Raw genomic sequence first — 6,133 nt, forward strand, 5'->3', positions numbered from 1 at the left:
GCACCGCGGCTCTTCAGGCTATTTCGGAGAATGTCTTCCGTGGTAGCGCTACATCGACGCAGAAGGAGCCTATTTTGAAAGTTTTTAAAGAATTGTAACGATTGGCTCAATTAATTTTTTTTAAAATCGACTCAGTCCTATTACTTTCCGGACAAACCCTGTACTAGTCCTCCAAAGTTGACCACCTTATGGTTAATTAAGTTATAACTAACTACAAAAATTGATTAGAAGGTATCTGTGAATTATTATTTTGAATAAAATTAGCCACTACAGATAACCTTAAATTAAAGAGGATTTTTTTTGTTGTTGCTGTCACTCTCTTGCAAGCTATAAAGTGGTGACTGCAGCAACACCGACGAAATACACCTACGAGTATAGGTTAGGTTATATAATCCTTATTAGTAATGAAATACCTTGAATTTATGTGCATTAGTGAGTTAATTTTTTTAATTAACTTTATTCACTACTTCACTACAGATAACCTTAAATTAATAAGAGAAATTTTTTTTTGAGGAAAAATTTTTTTTTTGCTGCCTGGGTTAGATTTCCGACAAGGGAGTCACTGCGGCAAAAATATTACACTTATCTCGATGCATTAGTAGGTGTTATTCCTCCATGCGCGTGCATTAACGATGTAATTCATTCAAGTAATCCTGGAAGGTGCGAATTAAGATGATACTGTCATTCAGGTAGACGAACATCCGCAGTCTTTTTGGTTCTGTCTTGAATTTGCCCAAATGCTCTCTTTTGAGCTCGTTACCCCTCTATTTATGGTATTTTAAATACCTCTTGATATATCTGGTATGTTAATTTGCAAATTCATTTCGAATAGCCTGCTTAGCTACCTTTCATGTATTAATGGTGCTCTCTACTCCTGTCCACCATCTCTTGTATGGCCTTTTCCTTCATTGTGCCTTCGGTTTGCTTGAAGAACGAGAAAATCTTCTATTGTCCCCTTGCTCTTGCCCCAACGTTATGGATATGACAATGGGTAAAGTGTTTGTCCCACCTATTAATGTTGAGCCGGGCAAGCGCCTATTGTAATAGTTCCTCTGAAAGAGCCATTGTTCGGCATTGCCCACATGTGAACAGCGTGATTGCTAACGAAAAGTCGAGCCGCCTCATTAGGTTACGGGTTTTTGTAAACGACTAATACGCTAGAAGAGTTTACAAAGAAGTTAATTTTCCAATGAAAGAATAAATGCACAAGCAAAAAATTGATGCAAAACGGGGTTTTTCTGAAATAAAAAGCAACCTTGATGGAGGTTGCAAGGCCCTATGAGCAATGTCAGTCCAGCCCTGACAAGTCTTGCGAAGAAATACGATAATACAACGCCGCATTCAATTAACTGGCAATTGGCAATATCAGTATTTCTTTTAGATTTATTTCGCTCTTTTTGTTATTTATTTCATCAGATTAAGCGTGATTCGATATGTTTATGCTACAGTCGAGTTGTAGTACTTGTGAATTCTATTAACGTTGTAACAATGTGCTAAATTTTAAAGGAATAATTTCTGCATCTTTACTATTTACAGTGAATACAAGCCTTTCAAGAAACTAATTTTCGCGATTTCAAAATCGGTTTTCGGTAAATATGTGATGCAATTTTTAGAGATTCGCAATTCGAACCGTTCGTTTTACTGCACGTTTAAATTGCACGGCGTGTTTGTCTTTAGGAGACTACTTTTTGCATCAACTACTACTACGTGCTTTTTACAGGAGATAAACGCTGCAAATGAAATACGTCAAATGCCAGACGTTTTCGCGTGATACAGAAATGATTTTGGTAGACGTCTCAAAGCCTAGCTTCTTGCACGGGGCTTGACTTTTGAACAATTTTTGAGTGCACGAATGTGTGTACTTACTGGTGTAATCAAGGTAACGTGCCTTGGCAATATCAGAAGGATGACGTGGAAATTTATCTTAATAAAACTACAATTACCTACCCAAATCATATTCGTTTATCTCATAGTGCTTAGCTCACGTTTCTTTCATTCTTTTGTGTACCTACTTACGAATTGAGCAGTAATTTAAATAGTTTTGCATACTATCAACGATGAACGAATGTTTTATTGATTAATTTTTATTAATGGGCGATAAACATACGTAGTAGTATGTTTTGTTGATATTTACTTTACTGGATCGACAACCATCATTGTTTGTATTCTCCATCATGCAGCTTCTGAGTTCTTCTCACAATCAATTCGATGCACAGGTACAGACGCACGTTGCCAATTTACGCCCAGGACCTGCTTCAGAGTATAGCTTATTGCGGTTTTCTTACAAATTCCTTTGACCCTTAACACGCTGCTTTACTCATCATGCGATTCCTTTTGTATCTAATTGACACCCTCTCCGAGGCTTACCGCTTATTTCAGAAATAGTCCGTATGTATATACAAGCTCACTAATGGTTGCATACACTATTGTCCACTTTATATATTTTTTTGTTTTGTTTAGCTTTTCCTCGAGGAGAGGAAATTTTCAATAGGCATCCCCTTGAGGGGGTAGTATCGGATTCGCTGAAGGTGACGGGGTCTTCTGAGACGGTCTTTCGGTTAAGGGACGATGTCGGAAAGTGTCGAGATAGGCGAGTTTGGGTGACCTGACACTGAGAGTGCGAAAACTTGCCACGAATCTGATTGCAGTCTCGGGTAGTGAAGTTAGACCAGTTTCCTTCAGAATTTGGACGTTTCTGACGAACCAGGGGCAATTTAGTGCGGAGTGAATAATCCGAATCTAAGTGCCTTGGAAAATGTATAAGTGATGCTTCTGATGATTTCGTTGAACGCACAATTTTTTGTTAAGTTGGAGATGGAGTTGTTTTAGAAAATAGGATTTGAGGGAGATGAAGACGCCTAGGATTGATAGTAGTGGCTAGGTTGTGCTTACGTCAAATGACCGTTCTGTTGATGGCGACTGCGTAATATATGACGGAATGACTCCATTTGATGAGGTGGTTATTTATGACGATCGGGGGAGGCCTTCGGGTCCTATGGGAGAAGATTTCTTCCAACTTGACCTCGTTAACGGAGAGTTTCCATCATCAATACCATTTTAGGAGCAGAAACTTTTTAATTTTTGCGGAGCACTGGTGAATGGTTGGTCAGAGTTTATGAGGGTAATGCCATCGGCATAAAGAGCAGTGAGAATCGCGGTATGGGACGCATGTCTGTCCAGAACAAGTTAAATAAATACGGTGACAACTTGGAGCATTTTGGGTTTTCTAGAGAATAAAGAGTCACCGCGAACACGAAGAGTTCTGTTTGAGAAGAACGATCTGATAACCCCTATTAGGAAATGTGGGGTGTTGAGTGAGATAAACTTGAGATGAGACCTTCGTGCCAAACTTGATCGAAAGCCTGCTGGATGTCATTTTCATTCATCATAATTAGTTCAGTGAAACATTTTCAGTATGCAAATGCAATTAAAAAATAACTAACAAGGACCTCCGCTACAATGTTAATAAACTCGAGTCGTTGTTTCAAAGTGTATTAATTGTTTACTTTATTTTATAAAACATTTTATTTTTACACATGTTATTTTCATTATTTATTTGTAACTAATAGCAATTTTTCTTTNATTTGTCAGGCGTTTTTAATTAAAAGATATTTTCAATCGCGGTTCACCAGTCTAATGAATAGTGAAAATAAGCAGAAACTTCTTAAACGAATAACTAGTGTTTAATGTTTTATTTAATTTTTTGAAAACGAACGGAAATTATTTGCAAATTACCTGATTCATCAACTTTTGACAAAAAAATGGCGAAGTAAATTTTTAGTCAACGCATTGAAATCTACAAATAGCTCTTTAAAAATATCTGATATTAATGCCCACAGCACTAATATAATTTATGTATGTAGTTTTTCCTATGACTTATTTTAAAATACGTATCATTTAGTTTTATTATAGTTAAAGCAGAAAGAATGAATATTCGTCAAATCTTAATTTTAACAATTCTAAACTAATAATATTTTAGACAATAGGATGTAAAGGAACGTGTTTATTTCAATGTCACGATAAACAAGGAATACCGATGTAACCGTTGAAAACTGTTTTGCTTGTGATTGGTTTGTTTGTAAACAATTTTTTGCGTCTGATTGTTTTGTTTGTAAACCGTTTCGATTACTAATACGTTTCGTCTGATACTGTAAGCTTCTTTCGGAAAGGTGGCTGGAAGATTTTAAAACGACCGTTGATTATATTATTATTAATAGGAGGGCATGAGTGGACAGAGTGAACAAAGGGAGCATAACGAAAAAAAAANCTATATAAATATTTACATGCCTAGAAATGTATAAAAATTGGCATATTTTTAACTTTGAACCCCTATAACTTTTTATGGAGGTGAAATCGCCACGAACTTTTTATGGTACAGTCGTAGGGGAGACCTCCTCCTTCGATCTTCCCCATCCTCACCCCCGAAGGGGGTGGGGACCATCATCTAGACCTTTACCAAAATTTAATATTAAGAAGTATAATGGTTTGTACAATACAAGTTTTCCACAGTATTGAACAGCTATCCTGATACACTTATTTTTTATCGGTTACAAACAGTTTATCAATATACACTTCATTTTACCGTCTTCCGTCTTTTTCGTCTTTATTGTCGTTTTCAAGATTTCCGTCTTTTGTGCGTCGTTCGTCTTTTACGCGTCTTTCGTCTTTTACACGTTTTTCGTCTTTTATTGTACTCTTTGTTTTTTAGTCTGACTTTGAAGGCTACCTATTTGCAACTACTCCGACCCCCCTAGCGGTATTCATCGTCGTTCGCGTAGGTAAATTCCCTATAATCTGGGAATTCGAAAACAATTCGAATGAATCAGGAGCGGACAAACTGCAGAAGCTCGCTGTTGTATTATTAGGATAAATAGAACCATTCTAATTTAACGAAAAGAAAAATATTTAAAATGAAACAAAAACCCACAATAAAATAATTTGGGTTCTCACAAATAATTTCTAATAGAATTTTAGTGGAGCATGAAGGTGAGTTTGATTACACCGCCCTACAAAATTTTGTTGCCTAGTATTTTCAAATTAATTTAGGGTTATTCAAATCTGTTAATTTATAAAATTAAAGCAGGTTTTCCAAATTAGCTCTACTTTTTGGGATAGTGAATACCATCAATTTATAACCATAACGCATGCTTTTTAGAAATAGTTGAAAGAGGTATAAATATAACAATTTATAGGACACGAGGTGAAGCTTGTTTTTTACTTTAGCGAAGATAAAGGAAATATTTATTGTAACGACATTCCCGAGCTTCTTCTTTTAAGGAATGGTGTACTGTGTAGTTTGCTGCACCAATATGCTTCGACTCTTGTTGCCCACTCAACAAAATTTAAAGAAGAATATGAAAAAATTACGTTAGTTTTGTAGACTCTTTGCTATCGTGTGGATCTGAAAAAGGTGAATTTCTTGCTTTGGTAGCAAAGTGGGTACCTATACCAAACATCCTGGTTTTATCTGATTGTGGGATAGTAGGGCGAAGCAAGATCCTTGGAATAAGATTTATTGGCCAATAAGACAAACTATTACTGCAGGATCAGTGAATGTATAGACGAACCATTAGTAGACAGAAAAAAAAAATCACTATCCCACTGATCCACATCAAGTTAGGACTCGTGGGACAATTTGTTAAGGCTTTGAAGAAAGATGATAATTGCTTCAAATATCTTTGTAGATCGTTTCCTTAAATTTCTTCAAATTTGCAAATACATTAGGAACTCTAACTTTACAAATCGCATGACGACTATTAATGCTGCTACTGATGTTGCTTTCGTCTCGATCATTAACAACTCTTGGGAAACTACAAAGTGGATAGTTATGCGAAGCTAGTGTAGCAGATGCCAATAAACTTTAAAATCTTGGATTCTAATATGAGAATTAAAGTGAACTTCCTTCCTAGCCGCTTGAAAAATATTTCCGACAATCTTAAGTGAGGAGCAAAGACAAAAATTCCACCAGGATGTGAAGGTGATGGAAGAAAGATATCAGGGCAGATGGGATATATCATTATTGGCGTTGTTAATTTTTTGTCACACCTCCGCAGAAAGTTCGACTTTCCTATCCTCTATACATGAACGAAAGTAACTCTTTTTCATGTGTAAAGAAAGAAATTTTACACATTAC

Source organism: Agrilus planipennis, unplaced genomic scaffold, assembly GCF_000699045.2.
Source record: "Agrilus planipennis isolate EAB-ADULT unplaced genomic scaffold, Apla_2.0 scaffold231, whole genome shotgun sequence".
NCBI classification, from domain to species: Eukaryota; Metazoa; Arthropoda; class Insecta; order Coleoptera; family Buprestidae; genus Agrilus; species Agrilus planipennis.